The sequence below is a fragment of the Sorex fumeus genome, unplaced genomic scaffold, assembly GCF_029834395.1.
Source record: "Sorex fumeus unplaced genomic scaffold, SorFum_2.1 ptg000131l, whole genome shotgun sequence".
Classification (NCBI taxonomy): Eukaryota; Metazoa; Chordata; class Mammalia; order Eulipotyphla; family Soricidae; genus Sorex; species Sorex fumeus.
The window spans coordinates 37402018-37416783 of NW_026606188.1; the positions used below are offsets into that span (position 1 = coordinate 37402018).

At 41.0% G+C, this 14766-nt stretch overlaps 1 pseudogene; it reads left to right on the forward strand.

Moving 5' to 3' along the window:
- The first annotated feature begins 5013 nt into the window (after positions 1 to 5013).
- On the forward strand, positions 5014 to 7485 carry LOC130046108 (glutathione reductase-like; annotated as a pseudogene).
- The last annotated feature ends 7281 nt before the right edge of the window (positions 7486 to 14766 follow it).

Below are 14766 nucleotides of genomic sequence, written 5' to 3' on the forward strand. Positions count from 1 at the left end.
TTTAACATAGCTGAAATATGGTCCCCTGAACACCACAGGGAGTGTTCTTTACTCTTCCCACCCTTCAGGGAAGAACTAAAACAAAGCAAGGCAAAACAAAAAAACTAAGTGGTAAAAATTATATACATATATATAGGAGATTACCATTGTCAAACAAACTGAAAACTTTGTCTTCCACCTTTGGCTAATTGCTTGAGGTAAATAAAACATTTGGAGAAAGATCTGCTGCCATTTTGTCATGTGTCCCTCTTAGCATCCAGTGTGGAAAACACTTTATCTGACTCAGATATGACTTGAAATGGAATCAGATATTTAGATGTCTGATTTACTTTGATCAAATGACCATATCATTTTGTTCTTTCTAGAATCCTCTTCAAATGTGCAGATCACCACCCAGCCTTCTGTTTCATTTTTTTTTCTGGTTTTCAACTGGACATTATAGTATTCTCATGTTTATGTGACTGTGAAAGTAGAAATTTGTTCGGCAGATTTAATTAAGATGAGTCATTTCATAAAAGATTTGGCAATGTTCTTTTCCTGATGGTGCTTCAGAAGAATTGTTCCACAAAGAAAACCCTGAACATAGCAGACTGATTTGATTGTGAAAAGCTTAACATGTATCTTCATCAAATAATTACAAACTACCTGTGAGTTTGGGTCATTTTGCCTTTAATGTATGGAATTCTAATACCTAAAGTTGACTAAATTATATATTAAGACAATGAGATTCCTTTATAAAGAAAAATATATTCAAGCATACACTTAAGGGATTGAAACTGAATTTTTATTTATGAAACAAAGGAAGAATAAAAGGAGTATAAGGGGTTTCCCTGTAATATGATTGTTACTTTCAGTTTATTTAGAAACATGGAAGTAAATTTGCAGATGAGTGTCCTAGACAAAGGCAAGACAATTTTGTGTAGCTTCCTTTGTGCAGATACAAAATAACAAAAATTTAAAAATCAGAAGATATTCGTTGGGAACAACATACCCATCCTGTGGAATTTGGTATGTTGGCAAGTGGACATGGCTATCGAAGAGATTTGAGTAGAAGTCATGGATAATCTTCTCCATTGCCGTTCTGGAGGATGTGATGGATCCATCAGGACGTCGGAGGGCAGTCATCTTGGTCTTATAGTTGGCGAAGGACAGGCGGGCCTTACGAATACTTTTCCCGGCTTCTGCCGCATCTACCAGTACTTCTGCTCTTCTCTCTTTGAGGTCTTCCTTGATCGCATCTCTGCACTGCTTTGCAAGCTCGGACGTTAGCTTGCGGTTGCCTGAGGCATGCGCCAAACCACGCTGGCGAATTAGCTCCGCAAAGGATTCAGCACCATCGACCATATCCACACAATAACCAAGCTCATTGAGGTTTCTCAGGAGTTCAAGATGCCGCTCTGCTTAACGTTCATTGATTTAAAGAAGGCCTTTGATTCTGTTGAGACGGAAGCGGTCATTGAAGCCCTAGCCAATCAGGGCATTCAAGCCCAATACATCAGGATCCTCCGTGAGCTGTATTGCGGATTCACTACCAGGATCTCACCATTCTACAAAGAAGTGATCGTTGATGTCAAGAGAGGGGTGTGGCAGGGTGATACCATTTCACCGAAACTCTTCAGTTCCACCCTCGAGAACATCATGCGACGACTGGAATGGGAAGGAATGGGAGTGAAGATAGATGGTCGGCAATTACACCACCTCCGCTTTGCTGATGATATTGTTTTAATAACACCAAACATCAGCCAAGCGGCACAAATGCTGGCCGACTTTGACCGTGAGTGTGGAAAGGTAGGACTACAGCTGAATCTTACGAAGACAATGTTTATGAGAAACAGCCTTGTTCCTGACGCCCCATTCGCTCTCAATGGAACGACCATCTCCGAATGCAACAGCTATGTGTACCTAGGTCGAGAGGTCAACATGACAAATGACCTGGCACCCGAGCTGCGCAGGAGGAAGAGAGCTGCTTGGAACGCCTTCAAGAACGTCGAAGAAATAGCTAAGAGGACGAAGAACCTCCGGCTCCGGGCACAATTCTTTGATTCCACTGTTCTTCCTGCATTAACGTATGCCTCAGAGACCTGGGCCCTACGCAAACAAGATGAGAACGCCATTCAGGTCTCCCAAAGAAGAATAGAAAGAGCTATGCTTGGAATATCACGTTTCACTCAAATGAGAGAACGAATCCGGAGTTCTGACATCCGTCGACGATCAAGGATCAGGGACGCTGTCTCATTTGCCAAGGTGTTGAAAATCAGATGGGCTGGTCACGTAATGAGATTTAAAGACGACTGTTGGACTAGAGCTGTTACTGATTGGATTCCACGGGATGTCAAGAGACCGCGTGGCCGCCCACCTACCAGATGGTCAGACTTCTTCGTCAAGATCATGAACGTTCGGTTTGAGGCCCTTCATGTTCCCGGAGTGAACAGATGCCATTGGGCTACACTAGCACGCGACAGGGACAAATGGAGACGTTACTGGCGCCCGCTCGAGCAAATCGACGACTAACGGGAAGTTAAGTGATAAGTGATAAGAAGATATTCCTTCCATTGCTTTTGTTAATTCTCTTTCCATCTCACTCTTTCTCTCCCTGTCTCTCACTCCCTCTTCCTCTTCCTCTGTCTCTCTCTCTCTCTCTGTCTCTCTCTCTCTCTGCCAAAGCCAAGTAAATACATTATTAAAAGGTATTCAGAATTTAATTTCCAATGTGAGATCTTAAGCAGAAACTATCACTAGGCATATATAAGAAACAATATCCCAATGAGGTGTTTCTGTTTAACGGTTAAAGCAGTCATGTATTTCCCTTATTTTTCTTTATTCTTCATCTTCTACAAGACACAAAGAGATAGAGCAATGGGAATTAATTACCTAATCATAGAAAATGCATGAAAGTGGTCAATTGCTGTACTTGTCAAAACACAGCACTCAACAAATTTTCATTATAGCAGTATGTTTGCCATGTAGAAAAGAGCCTAGAATTCCTAAGAGACAGAAAGACAATCAACAGGATGAATACAGATTGACAATTAAAAGTAGCCACAGTTGTAATAACACCTAGTTTTAGTAGAATTTTTATAAAAGTTAAAAGGTGACTTAAAAACTTTGTTTTGTATTGATTTTAACTCAATTTGAAAGTTCTCATATTTTATTATCCTCTAAAGAATTTTTTTTACCAGAATAAAGCACCTATCTAGCTCATTTCTTCATCTAAAAGATAGGTGATAATTCTTGCCTCATTCAAGCATATAAAAATTTAATCAAAATAAAACAAAAGGATTCAGAATATGTCTGACCACTAGAATAAGCAAAATTAATGTTGATTATTTTTGTCCATCCTTTTTATTTCTGTGAGAAGTCCTAGTTGTTTTCAGCTGAAATAATAAAAAGTGATTTGATCAGTACTGCTATTTTTATAAAAATCTTACATATTCTATTCTTTTTTTCCACAAATATTTCACTGCACATTGATAAATTCTTTGCATTTCTATTTTATGATACCAATAAGAGATACCAGTCAACTAGCTCTCCCAAAATATACTCTGTTGGAATATGATGTTACTCTTTTAGATATGGTTATTTTTCAAGAAGCATGAAAAAATTCTAAACATTTATGAAAATTTTCATAATTCAATAATATTAGTATTTTTGAACATTTTGTAAATGATAGAAAGGTTTTATGTTGGAAACTTGGGAGCATTCAAGAGTGGCTAAGATAGAACCATGCCTTCAAAGAACCCAACAGTGTACAAAGTTTTGGGTTAGATCATACTAAAGGATAATGCCAGAAAATGTTAAGTATAATAAGTGCTATTACCACCATATTCCTATTACTACTAATATTGTTAATGATAATAATATATTTGTATTCCTCTTTGCACATTTCTTTCTAGTTCTACTCTGTAGCTGGTGTTTTAGTTTGGTCTTGAAAAAAAACTGATGTCAAACAACATTTTCAAAGTTACTTGATTTTTATTAGGAAAAGGCTTGTATTGAGATTTATTTTTCATAAATCATAAAGCATTAGAACACAGGAAGCAATTCTACACCCTCCAGATGCTTTACCCAACCAATGTCTTGGCTCCCACTGTACTTGTTCTTAACTACTAGAAAAAATTAGTTAACATTCTGTTTTGCATCAATTAACATTCTTAGAACCTTAACAAATGTAGTTCATAAGCTGTGTTTATACTACGTTCCTTTTCCTTTTTTCAAACCAAATTTTAATTATGGAAGTAGAACATCTTTATAAGAAAGTTAGAAATATAGGCAAATATTATGCAGAAAAAATGCAATTCATAAACCTACAACCCAGAGAAAACCACACAATATTTGTTGATATAGTTCCTTCTAGTCCATTTTCCTTTTAGTCTACTGTGTTTGTGCTGTCACTGTCACTGTCCTCCCGTTGTTCATCGATTTGCTGGAGTGGGCCCAGTAACGTCTCCATTGGAGACATTGTTGTTACTGTGTTTGGCATATACGAATACATCACGGGTAGCTTGCCAGGCTCTGCATGGGGGGGGGGGGATACTCTCGGTAGCTTGCAGGGATCTCTGAGAGGGGCGGAGGAATCGAACTTGGGTTGGCCATGTTGGCTGCATGCAAGGCAAACGCCCTACCGCTGTGCTATCGCTCCAGCCCTGTGTTTGTGCACGTTCTTTTATTGGGGAGTGTGCTAAATGAATAAACAAATTACTCTATATGATTATTTTGATGAACTTTGGGGTATTATTGCAGGAGTTTTGCAAAGAATTAGATAGGATTCTTATAAACATTTTCTCAATTCCCCTTAATAACTAAAACCTTAGATAATTATGATTTGTTTTTAATACTAAAAAATTACCTTACCTTGGAGAGATAGTTCAATGCTTATGGCACTTGCCTTGCATGCAGTCAACTAGGGTTCAAGCCCAAGAATCCCATATGACACAGCCAGGCATAAACCATGAGCTTGGGCGTGTCGTCCAAAACCAAAACAACAATTAAAAAACACAACAAACCGCCTGCGCCATGGCCAGCCGGCCTGAGCCTCGAGCGGCCCTCACTGCATACAACTTACCCAGTGATTGTAGGATAACACTCTTTTGTCCTTCCTCAGGTAGTTTAGGTTTGTCAGATCACACCCATCTAAGGACACTGAACTTGTAAGCAATGTCCTTTCTGTGTGGACACAAGAAGCCAGTTAATATTATGCTTTGTAACTTGGGAGTTGATTGACTCCGAATAATATTTACTCCTGGGCATCTCATTTCTTGACTCAGTTGCCCTTAGTTCCTAGCACCCCAAAAGCAGGGTCCTGACGAGGAACTGACCCAGGGCAAGCAGTGAGCTACCCTGGCATCGAAATGGGCCAGGCCAAAGAGCCAGGATACTCAACTATAAGTTGAGGGCAAATGCTGTCATGATCCAAAAGTAACGACGAGACTAGGACCCTGCTGGAGCTAGGAAGATTAACCTGGCCTGAGGACTGCGAAATGTATAGTGAGATGTTCTCAGGAAGAACCAGACTAAATTTATATTTCTTACTGTGCTCATACAGAATGACATTGCTAGAAATATTAGAAGTAGATTTATTACAACTATTTAAGTAGATTACTAACTGAGGGAAGAACACCCCTTGTTGGGATTCCACCCTTGAGCGGATCTCCTAGTAATCTGAAGTAATCTCTGTAGATGAGATTTTATCCTTGAGTTAATCTCTTGGAGGAGTGGTCTTACCTCTCTTTGTTGATTCGTCAGTATTCAACCCACCTTTATGTCACCGCCTTACGTGACTGCTATATAAACTAAGATGTAAGCTCGGTGAGGGGAGTCAGAAGCGAGAGAGCTCGGGCTCCAGAGATCCAGAGTCAGAGCCAGAAGGAGAGAGGTTCCAAGATTGGGGCCCAGGAGAGAAGGAGGCCTAGAAAGACAGGAGTGAAGAGGATTGGAATAAACTACTATTGATATAGACCGGCCTGGCCCCCGTTTTTTCTTCCGTCTGCCCTTGGCCAACAGCCGTTGGAATCCAGGCCACACACAGCGGCTCAAGAGCACCAAACGCAGGCAGTGAGACAGTGCCATCCAGTGAGCCCGTGAACACACAACCTTCTGTGAGATAAGATTTTACAGGTGATCCATAGGCGGCGGCTCTGGCGGGTTGATCAGTGCACCGCCAACGGCCAAGCTGGGCACCAGGGCCTCCTTGATGAAGAGCCACAAGGTGGGCGGCACCTGCGTGAATGTTGGCTGTGTGCCCCAAAAGGTAATGTGTAATACAGCTGTCCACTCTGAATTCATACACAATCACATCGATTACGGCTTTCAGAACTGTGAGAGTCAGTTCAATTGGCATGTGGTAAAGGAAAAGCAAGACGCCTAGTGAACCGCCTGGGCAGCATCTACCAAAACAACCTCACCAAATCCCATAGAGATACCATTCATGGCCACGCAGCCTTCACCAATGATTCCAGGCCAATGATCGAGGTCAACAGAATCAAGTACAGGGCCCCACACATCCTGATCGCCACAGGCAGGGTGTCCTCACGCCCGCAGGAGAGCCAGATCCCGGGGGCCAGCCTGGGGGATCACCAGTGATGGATTTTTCCAGCTGGAAGAGTTGCAGAGCTGCAGGGTCATTGTAGGTGCAGGTTACATTGCTGCGGAGATCGCTGGGATCCTCTCAGCCCTGGGTTCTAAGACATCGCTAATGATACAGGCACGATAAGGTGCTGAGAACTTTTGATTCATTGATCAGTTCAAACTGCACCGAAGAGCTGGAGAACGCTGGCATGGAGGTCCTGAAGTTCTCGCAGGTCAAAGAAGTTAAGAAGACTTCCTTGGGCCTGGATCTCTGTACAGTAACTTCAGAACCTGGCCAGAACCCTTCTGAGTGCACAATCTCCGACGTGGACTTGCCTGCTCTGGGCCACTGGGCCCGACCCGAATTCCAGGAGCCTGAATTTAGAAAAAGTGGGGGTTCAGATTGATGATAAAGGTCATATCATAGTAGATGAGTTCCAGAACACTAGCATCAAAGGCGTCTACGCAGTCAGGGATGTGTGTGGAAAAACCCTTCTTACTCCAGTTGCCCTGTTGCTGGCCCGAAACTTGCCCATCGACTGTTTGAATGCAAAAAGGATTCCAAGTTGGACCAAGACAACACTCCCACCGTGGTCTTCAGCCACCCACCCATCGGGACAGTGGGGCTCACTGAAGAGGAGGCTGTTGATAAGTTTGGATGAGAAAATGTGAAGACCTATTCAAACACCTTTACCCCAATGTACCATGCTGTTACCAGAAGGAAAACAAAATGTGTGATGAAAATGGTCTGTGCCTTCAAAGAGGAAAAGGAGATTGGGATCCACATGCAGGGGATCGGCTGTGATGAGATGCTGCAGGGCTTTGCTGTGGTCCTGAAAATGGGCGCAAGGAAAGCCAACTTCGACAACACTGTGGCTATTCACCCCACATCCTCAGAGGAGCTGGTCACCCTTCGCTGAGGGCCCCCGAGACCACTGAGCAGTCTCGCTCACCCACCATTTCCATTTTACATGTTTCTTTCATTGTGATCAGATCTTCCTCTCACAAAAATGATCAGTTCAGTAATGACTTATTTCATGTGCTTGGACACTCGTGATTTTCGTTTGATTGCATTTCATAGTAATGGAGAAGGCTTTTTGTTTTAGACAATGAGCACTGTGCGAGGCAAGATTGGTTTGTTTCTGCAGCCCCAGATTCTGAGGAGGGCTGGAGGTGCGACTCCGTGCAGAGCAGGCCTGGGGAGTCTGGAACTACACGGCCCCAGAGTGTTAGAGAGCGACCCTGATCACAAATCCAGAAGTAGCCTGTGAGCATCACTGGGTGTACCCCCGCTCCCCCCCCAAAAAAATTGTATGAAGTACAATGAAATAATTGTACCTGCAAATAGCTTTCTGATTGTTTTCATAGAGGAAGATGATTGTAGCTTTTCATATTTAAAGAATGCAAATGCACAGCTTCTCTTTTTTATTTTTAAAGCCAGTAATGTGTTCTGCATATCACAAGTAGCTACTCTCAGGATAGTCTTTTTTTTTTAATTGAAGTATCATAATTTACAATAGTGTTGAGCTTGTTGTTTTATAATTGCAGAGTTTCAAGATCTGCCCCAGTCCTCAAGGATAGTCTTAATGTGAAAGCATGTCATGAGGGGCCTGCCTCCTTGAGCCAGAGGAGTCTCCAGTATTGCTGGGTTTGGTACCCCTTTTCCCCCTCCAAAATAGAAAACTCCATCATGTGTTAGGACCAGGAATGCAGCTTAGCCATAGAGTACTTGCCTTGCATGTGTGAGCATGCGAGAGTTTGACCCTTTATACTGGCTCCCCATCATTTGTGACACTTTTATGAGATGAAGTTCATCAAACTTAGAAAAGGTATTCAAAAGCCGGTTGCATCAGTAAGGGACATTTGCAAAGTGATTCCTGCTTTCAGAATAAGACACAGTCAGACTTTCTTCCTATTCAATGAATAATTCCAATTATTCAATATGCTGTTGATGTTTTGTTCTTTGTTTGTTTTTTTCTGAAAACCACTTCTAAAAATTCAAAAATAAAAGCAATCTTTTCTTCCTATTAAAAAAAAACAACAAAAACCTAAACTACTTATTTTCTTTAGATTTTTTGGAAGACTTTGTTTCTATTGTTATTTATTTAGCTTTGTTTTTGGTTTTAGAATGAAATTCAGCATACTACATCCATTTAGTTACTTCTTCTTTGTCTCCTCTCATCTGTGACAATGTCACAGTCTTTTAATTTTCATGGTTTTATCACTTTAAAGACCCGGTCAGGGATTATATAGTTTTTCTACATATACCCTCATAGTACCTTTCTTGTCATGTCATGTCAAGAAGTGTGTAACATAAACATAGTGTTTCATTGAGCCATTAAACTGGATCTCTTTTAATATATGGTTAGCTTTATTTCACTGAGAAATCACTATTTTTTTCTTTTAAATATATGTTTTTCGAAATGAGTCACTGAGAATACCTTTAAGAATGTATGAGATTAAACTATTTTACTAGAGAAAGAATAGCTACATATATCACTGTCACTGTCCACCCGTTGTTCTTCGATTTGCTAGAGTGGGCTCAGTAATGTCTCCATTGTAACACTTGTTACTGTGTCTGGCATGTCAAATACATCACGGGTAGCTTGCCACACTTTGCTGGCCGGGCGAGATACTCTTGGTAGCTTACCTGGCTCTCCGAGAGGGGTGGAGGAATCGAATCTGGGTTTGCCACGTTGGCCACATGCAAGGCAAATGCTGTACCTGTTGTGCTATCGCTCCAGCACAGCTACATTTATTATTTAGAATTTTTACAAAGGATGATTATTGATGCAATGAAGGACTTATAAATTTTAATTTTTTCCTGAGATACAGTAGTTGCTTAAATTGATACCAATTTGACCTTGGTACCCTTTTAAGCTGATTGTTATATCCTCCTGAAATACCCCTCTCCGATGCTTTTGTGTGTGTGACTATTTCATTACTTTATGGAATTACAAAATGTTAAATTATTTTAAATTTATTTTAAAATTTTTATTAGTGGAAAACCATGAGGTACAGTTGTAGACTTAGAAATTTTTGTGCTTGGATTTCAGTTATACAATGATTGAGTACCCATTCTCCACCACCAGTGATCCCAGTATCCCTCCCACCCCCACCCCCCACCACATACCACCCTGCCTCTGTGGCAGGGCATTACCTTTTGTTCTCTCACTCCTTTTGGGTGTTGTAGTTTGCAAAAGAGGCATTGAGTGACAATCATGTTCGGTCTATAGTCTAATTGCAGAATGCATCTCCCATGCTGGGAGGATCCTCCTAACACGATTTACTTGGTGTCCCCTTCTCTATCTGAGCTGCCTTTTCCCCTAGCATTTGTGGCTGGCCTTCAAGCCATAGAGTGAACCTCCTGGTACTTATCTCGGCTATATTTGGGTGCTAATCTCCTATTTTGTTACTTTACATTTCCCAGATGAATGCAATCTTTCTATGTCTGTCCCTCTCTTTCTAAATCATTTCGTTAGCATGATACTTTCCATGTAGTACCTCTTGTATGTAAATTTCATGACTTCATCTTTTCTAACAGCTACAGAGTACTCCATTGTGTAGATGTACCAACGTTTCTTTAGCCAGTCATCTGTTCTTGGGCACTCAGGTTTTTTTTTTTCCAGATTTTGGCTATTGTGAACAGTGCAGCAATGAACATACAAGTACAGATGTCATTTCGAATGCACTTTTTTGATTCTCTGGGATTTCAGTTTGGATTTCCCAGGAGTGGTATTGCTGGGTCAAATGGGAGCTCAATTTCTAATGTTTGAAAATCGTCCATACTGTTTTCCAAAAGGGCTGAACCAGTCGGCATTCCACCCAGCAATGAAGGAGAGTCCCTTTCTAGCCACATCCGTGCCAACACTGGTTGCTTTTGTTCTTTTTGATATGGGCCAGTCTTTGTGGTGTGAGATGATATCTCATTGTTGTTTTGATCTGCATCTCCCTGATGATTAGGGATGTAGAGCATTTATTCATTTCTTTCAGCCAATTGGATTTCTTCTTTAAGAGAGTTTCTTTTCCTATTGTCACCCTATTTTTTGATGGGTTTGGATTTTTTTCTTGTGTAGTTCAACCAGTGCTCTCTATGTTCTTCTTATCAACCCCTTATTGGATGGGTATTGGGTGAATATCCTTTCCCATTCTGTAGGTTGTCTTTGTATTCTGGTCACTGTATCTTTTGAGGTGCAGAAGGTTCTTAATTTAAGATAGTCCCATTTGTTTATCTCTGTTTCCACTTGGTTGATTGGTAGAATGTCATCTTTGAAGAAACCGTCAGTCTCAATATTGTGGAGGGTTTTTCCGACCTTGTCTTCAATGTACCTTATGGCTTTTGGCCTGATGTTGAGATATTTAATACATTTTGATCTGACTTTTGTGCATGGCAGAACACTAGATGAAGGACAACCATGCAAGTAAGCTGGTTTCCGAAAAGGATTCAGCACAATCAACCATATCCACACACTAACCAAGCTCATTGAGGTTTCTCTAAATTTCAAGATGCCACTCTGTTTAACGACCATTGATTTAAAGAAGGCATTTGATTCTGTTGAGACAGGAGCAGTCATCAAAGCCCTAGCCAAATAGGGCATTCAAACCCAATACATCAGAATCCTCTGTGAGCTCTATTATGGATTTACTACCAGGATCTCACCATTCTACAAAGAAGTGATCATTCATGTCAAAAGAGGGGTTCGGCAGGGTGATGCCATTTCACCAAAACTCTTCATTGCCACCCTCGATAATGTCATGCGATGACTGGAATAGGAAGCAATGGGAGTGAAGATAGACGTTCGGCAACTACACCACCTTCACTTTGCTGATATCATCATTCTAATAACACCAAACATCAGCCAAGCAGCACAAAAGCTGGCCGACTTCGACTATGAGTGTGGAAAGGTTGGACTACAGCTGAATCTCACAAAGACAATGTTTATGAAAAACAGTCTCTTTCCTGATGTGCCATTAGCTCTCAATGGAACAAACATCTCTGAATGTAATAGTTATGTGTCCCTAGGTCGCGAAGTCAACATGACAAATGACCTGGAACCTCAGTTGTACAGGGTGAAGAGAGCGGCTTGGAACGCCTTCAGAGTGTTGAAGAAATAGCTAAGAGGACAAAGAACCTCTGGCTCTGGGCACTTGTCTGGTTCCACTGTATTTCCTGCATTTACATAAACCTCATAAACCTGGGCCCAATAAAAACAGGATGAGAATGCTATTCGGGTCTCCCACAAGTAATCCAAAGAGCTATGCTTGGAGTATCACGCTTCACTCAAATGAGAGAAAGAATCCGGAGCTCCGACCTTCATCAACGGTCAAGCATCAGGGATGCTGTCTCATTTTCCAAGGCATCGAAAATCAGATGGGGCGGACTCATAGTGAGATTTGGAGATGACCACTGGACTTGAGCCATTTCACAGGACGTTAAAAGATCACGTGACTGCCCCCCTACATCTGAGATGTTCAGACTTCTTCGTCAAGACCCTGAATGATTGGTTTGAGGCTCTTTATGTTCCTAGAACAAGCAGATGCCATTGGGCTACATTAGCACGGGACAGGGATGAATAGAGACGTTACTGGCACGAGCTCGAGCAAATCAATGAGCAATGGGATGTCAAGTGATCAAGTGATCAAGTGATTAGTTCATGGTGTTAGGTCGAGGTCTAAGGCTATCTTTGCATCTGGTTTTCCAGTTATGCCAGTATCATTTGTTGAAGAGGCTTTTCTTGCTCCACTTCACATTTCTTGTTCCCTTATCAAAGATTGGGTAATCATACATTTCGGGTTGTGTATAGGCATATTCCACCCTGTTCTATTGGTCTGTGACCTGGCCTTTGTTCCAGTGCGTGCTATTTTAATTATTATGGCTTTCTAATAGAATTTGAGTTTGGAGAGGGTAATGCCTCCCATGTCTTTTTCCCAAGAATTGTTTTAGCTATTTGTTGATGTTTGTTGTTCTATGTGAATTTCAGAAGTGCTTGATCTATTTCTTTGAATAATTTCATGGGTATCCTTATGGGAATTGCATTGAATCTGTATAATGCTTTGCTGAGTATTTTCATTTTGAAAATGTTAATTCTTCTTATCCATGAGCAAGAGATATGTTTCCATTTACTCATGTCCTCTTTCATTTCATGGAGTAGCATTTTGTAGTTTTCATTGTAGAGGTCCTTTACCTCTTTAGTTAGGCTCATTATGAGGTATTTGATTTTCTGTGGCACAACTGTGAATGGGATTGTTTTTGTCATGTCACTATCATCACTCTCATTTTTTTTGTATAGGAAAGCCATGGTTTTGGGGGGCATTAATTTTACAGCCTGTAACTTTACTGTACAAGTCTATTGTTTCTAGGAGTTTCTTGGTAGAGGATTTAGGTTTCTCGAGATATAGTATCATATTATCTGCGAATAGTGAGAGCTTGATTTCTTCCTTCCTATCTGGATTCCTTTAACATCTTTTTCTTGCCTAATCGCTATTGTAAGTACTTCCAGTACTATATTGAACAGAAGTGGTGATAGTGGGCATCATTGTGTTGTCCCTGATCTTAGAGGAAAGGTCCTTAATTTTTCCCCATTGAGATAATGCTTTCCATGGGATTGTCATAGATGGCTTTGACTATCTTGAGAAAAGTTCCTTCAAAACCCATTTTGGTGAGAGTTTTCATCATTAATGGGTGCTAGATCTTGTCAAAAGCTTTCTGTGTCTACTGATATGATCATATGGTTTTTATCTTTGCTTTTGTTGATATGATGGATTAAGTTGATTGATTTCTCAATGTTAAACCATCCTTGCATCACCGGGATGAATTCCACCTGGTCATAGTGTATGATCTTTTTGATGATTTGTTGAATTCTGTCACTGTTACTGTCTTCCCATTGCTCATTGATTTGATCAAGTAGGCCCAGTAACATTGTGAGACTTGTTACTGTGTTTGGCATATCAAATATGCCACGGGTAGCTTTGCCGTGCGGCCTTTGCCGTGTGGGCTAGATACTGTTGGTAGCTTGCCGGGGTCTCTGAGAGGGCAGAGGAATTGAACTCGGGTCAGCAATGTTGGCTGCATGCAAGCAAGGCAAACGCCCTACCCGCTGTGCTATTTGCTAATATTTGTTGAGGATCTTCATAGGGATATTGGTCTATAGTTTTCTTTGTTGGTGGTGTCTCTTTTTGCTTTTGGTATTAGGGAGATATGTGCCTCATAGAAGCTGTTTGGGTAAGTTCATGTTTTTTTTCAATTTCCTGGAAAAGCTTGACGGTTAAAGGTCTTCTTTAAATGATTTCCTCTCAATGCCTCTCTTGCAAAACACAGGACCCAAAAGAGGAGAGAGAGAGAACAAGGGGCAAAGCCCTGCCACAGAGGCAGGGTGGGATGGGGGGTATGGGGGGTTGGAGGGATGCTGGGACCCGTGGTGATGGAGGATGGGCGCTGGTGAAGGGATGGATACTTGATCGTAGTATAACTGAAACCCAAGCACAAAAATTTGTAAGTCTATAACTGTACCTCATGGTGTTTCACTAATTTAAAAAAATGATTGGAAGAATTCACTAATGACTCTGTCTGAGTCTGGGCTTTTGTTTATGGCAAGATTTTTGATTACAGTTTCAATTTCCTTGATATGAATGGGTCTATTCAGGTATTCCCAGTCTTCTTGGTTCAATCTTGGGAGAATATAGGAATCCAGGAGTTTATTCATTTCTTCTAGGTTCTCTTGTTTCGTGGCATACAGACTCTCAAAGTAGCCTGATAATCTTTTGAATTTCATTGGTTTCTGTTGTGATATCCCTTTTTCATTTCTGATTCAGTTTATTAAGGTTCTCTCTCTCTTTCTTTGTGAGTCTTGCTAGTGGTTTTTCAATCTTGTTTATTTTCTCAAAGAACCAGATCTTGGTTTCAATAACCTATTGGATTATTTTTGGGGTTTCCATGTCCTTAAGGATCGTGAAGAGGGAATGTTACAAAATAAATGTCATAAAGAATGGAACACTGGGTCTGGAAAGTCAGTTGAAGATTCAGCTTTTCTAGCGCAAATTCCTGTGATTGTTTAGGTATTCTTTTCTTTCTTTAACTGATTAATTAATTAAATTTTTATCTAATCACCGTGAGATAGTTACAAGATTTCATGCTTGGGTTACAATCACACAATGATCAAACACCATCCCTCCTCCAGTGCACATTCCCCACCACCAATCCCC